The following is an 8690-nucleotide window of genomic DNA, read 5'->3' as shown; positions in this document are numbered from 1 at the left end:
TGACTGGCATCACCTGTGCTGAATTATTTAGTAAAGAAAGGTGTTTCACTACAGGTGACTGCAAACATAAGAAACATAAAATACACAAAATCAGTTTTGCCACATCCTTGGTATTGGAGTGTGAAAAACAAATGTATCATCCATATTTGAGTTACCAGCTTTTTATCATGCAGTATTTTTCCGGTCTGTGGACACAAAGCCAGCACAAGCAATATAATCCTCTCTCTGCCTCCACAAGCCATGAGCATCTTCCTCAGTCAGTAGGAAGTGAGAGTGTGCCTGCAGTCCTATTTATTCAAAAATCTGGCTTTGCACATGCTCAGACCAGTGCTCTCCAGGCCTCCTTTCCATTTTCTTAAATTTACCATGTGCAGCAGCCATTTTATGTGTCCCAAGACCTGTTTGTGTTCCACCTCTTCTGAGCAGGTGCGGCGGCCATTTTACAAGATCACAATTAGTTTTTCATAAAATGGCTGCTGTGAAAATGAAAGGGAGGCTTGGAGAGCACTGTTCTGAGCATGTGCAAATCCAGATTTTTGAATAAATAGGACTGCAGCTAGCTGTAATTTCATATGGCCTGGGGGAGCAGGTGATGGTTGGTAGAATGTGTGTTTGGGTTATGGAGGGGATTTGGATGTAGTGTTATTTTAACCTACATTGTTTGAAATATTTTCCAGTATTTAGTTGTTGTTTTTTATTGTATTTTTGTGGCTTCCTCATGCATTGGGGAAGCCACCATACTGTATCTACAGACTATTCTATACGCTGTGAAAAGGGGTCTAGGTGCTACGGGTAATGAATTGTGGTTGTATAGTGATTTATTTCTCCATCTTATTGTTTGTTAGATATCAGAGAGTGATTGCATTATCATAGGACTGTAACAGTATCAAGGATGTGTTAAATACCAATTTTATGTTATGCAAACTATTGTTGAGCACAGAAGTGGTCTCTATCGTTTAGGCCTCCCATTGTGACCTAGAGAGACAAATACTGCCAGTGTTTCCTTCTTAAACTCCCTGCAATCACCTGTGGTAAAATGCTTTCTCCATCAATTAGTTCAGCACAAGTGACTCCAATTATCTGTAATGGAGCAAGTCTAGGTAGAGCGCATTATGTGGCTTATATTTTAAGGTAGGTAGGTACCTACTTTTACATGTATCTATAAACTACTGCAGGCGAAAGGACCACATGGCTTATCTAAAACTTCCAATGGATCTAAAATTGTGTAGTGAAGACCACTTTTATTTTGTTATTTGCATACATTTTGAGATTTTTGTTTCTATCAGATTGGACAAATAAATCTGTACATGTGTACATGCGTTAAACTGCTGCTAATAAGGCTGTCTATGTACATGTTTCAGAAGATGATGGACATCCGAGTTGTCTTGAGCAGTAAAATTAAGAGATTGGCGAAGCCCTGAAGAATAATTTGCTACTCCTTTACTTCCATTGCATTTGCTGAGTATGTTTCAAAAGAGATCTGAGTTGCAGATGCATCTCTAACAGCATGTGAGTATCTGCATAAAGGGGATTTGCTGATATATGCACACCTTCTTGTGTGGGAGAATTGTCTTTTCTGTAGGAGTTGTGACTTGTCTGAAGAATAATGTGCAAATAATTATTACACTTGCAGTATGTGAAGTCTGTCTTTTAATTTTTACAGTAATTTTTGTTGTAAGCTTAGGGTTTATAAAGTAACTTTTTTTTTTCCTTTATCTCCTATTTAAACTGGGTTTTGAAAACGTTAAATGACAATTTAGAAAAAAAAAATGTATTCCCCCTCCCGCCCTGAAAACTACCCTCAGCCAGTAATGATGGGCAGATGAGTTTGTGCTAATCAGCTGGAAATGAAATGCAGAGATCCAAATCTGGGTACACACCTAAAGCTTTAACTGCACCATGAGGGAGAAAATACTGTTCCTGGACCTCCTTGGTAATGTATGATTGCCAGCACCTGTGGTGATAACCCCCCCCCCCCCTTTTTTTTTTTTTTTTTTACCTGGCAATGTTTGATTTTTGTCTGATGGGCACCAAAATCTAGTTTTGTCTAATGCTGGCCACAGACCAACTTTCCTCCAACCATCCAACTAGTTGCTTGGATGGAATAAAAATATGGTACTGAATGAGAGCAAATGACAATCAGAAATGTGCTCACAAACCGAGGAAAATGGACAAAAACATTCAGTCAAATTGTTTCAATCAAACAGGTTCAACTACAGTAACGTGTATGAGTGATAGTTTTTGTCCTTTTACAGATTTTGGGAACAAATTTATGAAGTAAATATTACATTTGCTCCCATCCAGTACTATATTTTTATTCCATCCAAGCAACTAGTTGGATGGTTGGAGGAAAGTTGGTCTGATGTGTGGCCAGCATAAAACCAAATAACCGTTCACTAGCAAATGCTGGAAAATGCAGCAAATGGATGTCCAACTTGACTTGTCAGTATTCCAGTGTTTAGGAAACAAATTTTTGATTCTCCATAGTACCAGAACTTTTTTTTTCTCACCAGACAGATTTATAGATATAATCTGTCTGGTGAGAAAAAAGATCTGGTACTATATGGGAACATGGAGAATCAAAAATTTGATAATCTTGCAGAGATAAAATTTGTGGGGATTTTTACAGATGCCCAGTTCCATACCTCCACATTGCTCTGCTCCTGGACTTTCCTCTTAATGCCATCACCTGTGGTGAACACCTTAAGGTGGCCATACATCAGAAAGATATTGTACCCAATCATACAATCTCAATTGATTGTATGCAGATTGTGTGCACATCTTATGTACAATCATACAATCCATCAGCAGATGGATTGCATGATGTGTGTCCAAAAACCACCAAGGACTGCCGGGGATTTCAAGGGAAATTGTACACAATCATGAGCGCGATCGATCTCTCTGATGTATGGCCAGCTTTACTTATTAGTAACCCTGTTCTACACAGGTGATGGCAATCATACACTAAGAGGAAAGTCCAGAAGTAGAGTAGCTTGTCCCTACTGGTCATGTTGGGAGGTATGCCAGAAAACTTAAGCTGGCTAGTTTGTCAAATTCAGAAAATGATGGTTTCTTAGCAATAAAATTTTTTTTTGTTAATAAAAAAATATATACACCTATAGTAAAAAACAATTACATATAAAATAGTATATAGGATGGACACACTAAAAAATTGAATTAAATAGAAATTGACTAATGACCCTTATAGGCACTTTTTGACTCCTATATCCAGGATAATATATGGCTGGATGGAATGTCTCTATTTAAAGCAGCAGTATATTACCGGGTGGCCGGCTCCAGATGCATGATGCAATAATGGATGAATAATTCTGGTAGCTTGTCCGGGAAACCTGGGTAGAATGATGATTGTCCCAATCTTTGGGTTGTAAAAGATGACCATATCCAGTCTTTAGTAGATAAAGATTTGAAATCGTCAGGAGTCTTGGCAGTGTCAGGGTATTGAGGTTCTGAGAAGCTCAACTCGTTTCTCTGGGAAAGGTATCCCAGCTTCCTCATTAGCAAGTACCTTTTCTTATAAGTATTTATGTTTAAATTTGAAGTTATATATATTTATCAAAATAGAGCTGTATGTGTATATATAAGTATTTTTTTGTTAATTTAAACTCAAATGTTAAGGGACACAACTTCTACAAGAAGCCAATCTGCTTCTGGCCCAACAGTTAAAATAAAAATTCCAGAACACAGAACTGCTACAGGACCATTGTGCACGATCTGGCAGAACGAATGCTTTTGCACAGTTTACTACAGTCTGTGAGATGTAACATTTATACATTGGGCTAAATATTCATGCATGCAAAGAATACAGTAGTGTAGTCGTTCATTTAAACTTTTGTGAAGATGGGAACAAGTTTGGAAATACAGAAATTATTTACAAGAGCTTTTTCTTATCACTTACCCATTTTATCCCTTGCTAAGTTGCTCCTGAGTCCAAACCCCACTCTGTACCACTTGCATATCTTCTCACAGTTGCAGTTAGTCATTATGCCATCAACCAGAGATGGTTGCTGATGAAAGGGAACCTCTGCCAGGGGAGCCACAAAGGGAATCGGATGGTCGCAGGAGCAAGCTCCTGCAATCATAAGAGGGCTAAAACAGAGAGCTCTCACCTGGCAATTTATCGCCGGTGCGCACCCCAATCGCTGGCAATAGCTCAGCGACCATATTGCCAGTGATTTTTTTTTTTTTTATTATTTTTTTTGCCCGTGTGTACGCACCTTAACACTTCTACATTAAAGATTCAGAGCCTGTTGCTAACATCAAATGAGTAGTCAAAAAGATGAAAGGAGAACATGAAAAACTGGTGTAGTCTAAAGAAAAACAGAAATAGGGGTCATCCATACTTTTTGCGCGGGGGGGTATTTGAAGTCAAATTCCTCAAAGTTTTTAAGGCTGTATTGTAACCCTTCCAATTCAGTGCTTGCTTCCTTATTCCTTCCTCTAATCCTCACTAAGATTAGGCAGAGATGCCTTTTTCCTTATGCAACTTATTAACCATGTACTTGTTTTAAATGGTCTCTTACTGTAATTCTTTTCTGCTACTAATTTATGTATTAGGTCACCTTCGCTTATTCCACTTGTCTGTAAGAAGAGCTACCAAAAGGATGCCTAAGAGATCTACAGGTTCAGTGGGCCCCTACGTATATTTTTTTCCTCTTTCCTTCTAATGTCTGCAGCTGGATATACGTCCCAATACATCTGGTGGGTACAAAAACTTAAAAAAATATGAGCTAAGGACAATTAAACTTTCTCTGCATTGTACCATGTCTCCTACTGCCACGTTGGGCAAACTGTTCAAATCAATCAATTCCAGGAGCTTTCGTTCTACACTATTATCCAGTTATAAAATAATAAATTGGAAGCCTTACCAACTGGCTACAGAACACACTTGAAATCATCCCATATAGGACTAGTAAAACTAGTGTCATTCTAGTTCCTTGACACTCCAGCTGTTGGAACACATCCCAGCATGCTCTGCTTTGCTATTTGGCCATGCTAAATCTGACGCAGAGCATGCTGGGATGTGTAGTTAAAGAACATCTGGAGTGTCAAGGTTAGCCATCAAGGGTTCAGTGGTTCCCAACCCTGGCTACCCCAACAGTGCACGTTTTCCAGGTCACCCAGCAGGTGCACTCATTCAGTCACATTTTAAAAGATCCACAGGTGGAGCTAATTATTTTGCCTGTGATTCTGTATGGAGACCTGGAAAATGTGCACTGTTGGTGGTACTTGAGGACCAGGGTTGGGAACCACTAGTCTAGTTCTTCATTGCCTAATACAGTGGTTCCCAAACTTTTTGAATCACGGCGCCCTAGAGCATCATTTTCTTTTTTACAAGGCACCCTTAGGTCAAATGTTTCTCATTGAGAATTTCAGAGAAAAAAATTAATCCAGTACATTGTGTCAGTTATGTGGCGGACAGATTTGCTTCTGTTTGTCCACATATGTCATGATTGGAAGCCACCAGTACTGATTTTGCCTGTTATGTTTAACATAAGTTATATGAATTTATACTAGTCCACCAACCCAAGGCACCCCAGGGTGCCTAGGCACACCGTTTGGGATACTACTGACCTAATAGCTGCTCTCACCCACAGGCACTGAGTACTGGATTGACCTTGAAATTGAGGAACCTCTGTGGCTTCCTGAAACAGGCCATTTTTCTGCTTCTTGGTCCCCTTTGTTAAAATACAGACAGATAATGAAAGTTAAATAAACTTCATTTTAACAACTAATACTCTACCAATGCTTAGGGCTGATAATGGGTGTGTCTGGGGGTGGGTGAAGCAAAATTAAGAGCTAGAATTGGGCAATTATCTGGATTGATATTCGTCTCAATATTCTATTAGTGTCTATGAAGTTGACATACATTGGTATGGTCTAACCCAGGCATGTCCAATGTTGGCCCTCCAGATGTTGTGAAACTACACATCCCAGCATGCTTTGCCACAGTTTTAGCATTCTCGAATAGCAAAACTGTGGCAAAGCCTGCTGGGATGTGTAGTTTCACAACATCTGGAGGGCCAACGTTGGACATGCCTGGTCTACATTATGGTACAACTAGCCTTCATTATAGACAATAATACCAAGGGATGTATTACACACATACTAAATGTGGTTTCTTATCATGTTTAATCTTTTCAGCTGGCTTTGCCTTTTGGCACTTCCATATCAAACTCCCCACTTAATCACATGACTAAATGACATAATATCAATCTCCCTTTTTTTTTTCTCTAAATGTTCTGTGTCTCGTCAAGAAGATGCATGCATTGTTCTTGATCAACAAGTGTTTTTTTTTTTTTTCCACCAATGAGTCTCCACTTCCCATGTGCCTGCAGTGCTATGGCCACCTGACAATCCAAAGATGCAATTGGTAAACTTCTGTTTGATGATGTGATTGTCTTGCAGTGCATGTTTTGCAGGTCTCCTCACAATATCACAGGTGAAATAATTAGCGCCACCTGTGATCTTTTAAAATGTGCCTAGAACCACTGGTCTAGGTCAACCCAAAGGGGTTTTTTTTTGTCCTCGCACAAGTGTTCACTGTAATTACTCAGAGAAATGTGAGTTAATATACTATTCCACAATGAAACAAGATATACTGGATACAATCGTATTGATTTATCATGTAATATGGCATAGAGAAAACAGAAAAGGATGCTCTCTTTTTTTTTGGGTGGGGCACAACTTTATGATAAGATTTTTCTTTAAGATTTAACTTAATATTTTTAGTTAAAATATATGAGCCAACTAGCATCACACAAACGTTTATACATGCAAGGTCTTGCCTGGGTGAATATATATCTCCCTAGGTAAAGCAAGATAAAATTAGAAAGAGCAAGAGAACCAATGCTCTTTGTGATGAAGGTACAGCGAAATATTTCCTTATGTATTCCTTAGATGTCCAATTATGCTCCTCTTGAGATTTTTTTTTTTTTTTTTTTTTTTTGGAGTCTTACAGTATCAAGTAGCTATGTTTACAATAGCAAGTAGTTTATTGCCTAAAAATTATCCTCAATAAGAGTGGTCATTAGCAGATACATCGAATTGCTGCTGCTATTGTAAACATAGCTACTTGATACTGTAAGACTCCTAAAAAAATCTCAGAGGAGCATAATTGGACATCTAAGGAAATATTTCGCTGTACCTTCATCACAAAGAGCATTGGTTTTCTTGCTCTTTTTCTAATTTTATCTTGCTTTACCTAGGGAGATATATTCACCCAGGCAAGACCTTGCATGTTTTAGGTTTTGTATGTATAAACGTTTGTGTGTTGATAGTTGGCTCATATATTTTAACTAAAAATATTAAAAGTTAAATCTTAAAGAAAAATCATATCATAAAGTTGTGCCCCCAAAAAAGTCCTTTTCTGTTTTCTCTATGCCAGATTGCAGTTTATATTAGGTAGAAAAATATTTGTTTTAAACCTTTTTTTTTTTTTTTTTTCTTTTACAGTAATGTTCTATAGAAATCTAAGACTGTGTTTGTGTCTGGCCTTTGCACAATGAATGTGACTAGTGGGGAAATGCTCACCTGAACAGAAGGGACATCTGAAAACTGTTCAAACTCTGCTATCAGAATAGAAAGTCCAGGACCTTCAAAGTCTAGGAAACAGCATGTGGATGATGCGTTTTTTTTTTTTTTTACTCTAACAGTTTCTACACTGGAGTTCAAACATTGTCCCATGTTTAATTGCCTTGTACTGTAAGATGCCTCTGGACATGAACTTTAGATGAGTCTTACATCAGAGAATCATTGCTTGTTTCCAAGTATGAACCTTCTAGGACAAATATGGAGGTTGTGAACTGTTAAGTTGATATTTGGTCAATAAAAGCTGCTCATTACTGCAAAGTTTATTTTTTGGGTGGGTGTTATACTGTCAATTAATTTATCAACTGGTAAATCTACCTATAGCAATATAAGCAGCACAGATGGTTCTTGCCTCACAGGTCATGGTTTTAAATCCTACCATGATCCAGAATTTGTATATTCTACAATCAAAATATATACTGGTGTGTTAATTGGCTTCCAACAATGAACACTACGTTCCCTACCACATTTACACATTCAGTTCAGATTTTGAGCTCCTTTGGGACAGTGAGTGTAAAACACTGTTCTGTAAACATTCTTTATGCCTAACTCTAAATTTACTCTCAAAATCCCATGTTTTCTTAGCAATTCCGATGACCTGAGTCTTTTTGTAAATATAATTATTTAGTGGAGCTACCAAACTGGGTGAAACAGTTGATTTAATCAAAATATTTCCTAGCCTGGGTTTTGTGTGGTGGTAACAGGACCTAAACTAAAAAAAAATTTTATTTTTTTTAAGGGTGTTTAAAATATAAGAACTTTAATTAACAGAAGCAAAATGTATATTAACTGTCCCTGGAAGAAAATTTAAGGTTTATCTTCACACTGAAATAAAAGTAGATCTTAATTTCATTGCACATTACAAGCTGGAGATTATGTTTGTTATGGAGAGTAGAGCATTAATTGTATTTACAAACTGCTGCTTTATTTTTCAGAATGGATAAAGTGCCCATTGTGTGGGTTTTTTTTTCTTATACAAGTTTATTTATCCTAATCTGATTTACTAAAGAATGGCTTTAATCTTAAACCGGAGTTATTAAAGCTTTTATTGTTTTACATCTGGTTACCGTTTTTGTAAACCC

At 37.6% G+C, this 8690-nt stretch overlaps 1 long non-coding RNA gene across 4 annotated transcripts; it reads left to right on the top strand.

Annotated features, from left to right (window-relative positions):
- Positions 1-501: 501 nt before the first annotated feature.
- On the top strand, positions 502-7869 carry LOC146006996 (uncharacterized). Of its 4 annotated transcripts, none has more exons than XR_014444177.1 (4): positions 502-595; positions 1362-1509; positions 4576-4719; positions 7474-7869. It is a non-coding gene; the product is annotated as an uncharacterized LOC146006996 (long non-coding RNA). The 4 variants fall into 4 exon arrangements; XR_014444178.1 differs by having other exon boundaries at positions 569-589; XR_014444179.1 differs by having other exon boundaries at positions 583-606.
- The last annotated feature ends 821 nt before the right edge of the window (positions 7870-8690 follow it).

This window comes from Crinia signifera, chromosome 6 (genome assembly GCF_055691185.1).
Source record: "Crinia signifera chromosome 6, ASM5569118v1, whole genome shotgun sequence".
NCBI lineage: Eukaryota > Metazoa > Chordata > Amphibia > Anura > Myobatrachidae > Crinia > Crinia signifera.
This window is presented reverse-complemented; position numbering and strand designations above follow the sequence as displayed.